This window comes from Dipodomys merriami, unplaced genomic scaffold, assembly GCF_024711535.1.
Source record: "Dipodomys merriami isolate MVZ:Mamm:240054 unplaced genomic scaffold, mDipMer1.0.p SCAF_18, whole genome shotgun sequence".
NCBI classification, from domain to species: domain Eukaryota; kingdom Metazoa; phylum Chordata; class Mammalia; order Rodentia; family Heteromyidae; genus Dipodomys; species Dipodomys merriami.
In genome coordinates this window covers 6736114-6737199 of record NW_027203159.1, presented here as the reverse complement: position 1 = coordinate 6737199, position 1086 = coordinate 6736114, and the positions used below count along the sequence as shown (strand labels likewise).

Below are 1086 nucleotides of genomic sequence, written 5' to 3'. Positions count from 1 at the left end.
ATCAGGAAAAGCTGCCTGAGTATTTTTTTTTTTTTAATTTTTAAAGGCTTTGCAAACCGAAATATAATGAGCAAGAACAATCTGGGTTGTTGATGGGGTTAGAAGTGGTCTGGAGGAAGAGAAAAGAAGGTACATTTGGGGTGCAGCTCCGTGGTAGCTAGCTTGACTAACATGCATTTTGCCCTAAGCTACAAAACTTCTTAGTTAAATGTACTCTCCTTTACCCACAATCTGCAGAAAATGAAAATATTTCCTACTACCTACAGATCTATTTTGCCTCAGTGCAGTGGCCCACAGGAGGCAGAGACTGAGAGGATCGAAGTTCTAGATCAGCCCAGAAAAAATGTTTGTGAGACCCCATCTCAAGAAAAATGCTGGTACTTCTAAGAGCCTCAACTGGGTAATCAGAGGGTGGAAATATTGCCTGGAGTTTCAAAGTATTTGGGTGTTTTTGTACTAGGTCTCAGCCCCTGGCACCATGTCCCGAGTATCAGTGCTCTGTCATGTGAAAGGCACTTATCCCTACAATTGGGCGAGATGAGGAGCTCTCAAGATCGGCCTGTCGTGCTGGTCATCGATGTCAACTTTCCTAATGTCATGCCTTTCCAGTTGCAGAAGATCACATTAAAAAATTACTACACTACACAGCCTTTATGAACATCCGTGTCCATCAACACACCTCAGTGCTCACACCAATCAAATGGGTGACGTGTCTGCGGAACTATTGTCTGATGCCTGACCCACATAGTGAACAGGGAGCGCAGGATTATGTATCCTTGTTCAAGCACCAGATGCTGTGTGACATGTCCAAAATACTGGAGCTGCCTCTGATTCTGCAGCAGCCAGAATCAGAATCTATGGCTATCATTCACAGTAGAGGAACCACAAATCTACCATCAGGGACCCAAGAGTCCTTCTGTGGCCTTCCCCAAGTGGATCTCCCATCCAGTGCCTCCTCCACTCCCTGAGGGTCTTCCAGACCCAAGCCGAGTATCGGCCGAAGTGCAGCAGATGTGGGCGCTGACAGAAATAGTCCAGGCCAATCACACTTCTACAAGGATCGGCCGCTTTGACCTGGAAGGCTGA

General features: G+C 46.4%; 1 pseudogene; it reads left to right on the top strand.

Annotated features, from left to right (window-relative positions):
* The first annotated feature begins 478 nt into the window (after positions 1-478).
* Positions 479-1086, top strand: LOC138829953 (nicolin-1 pseudogene; annotated as a pseudogene).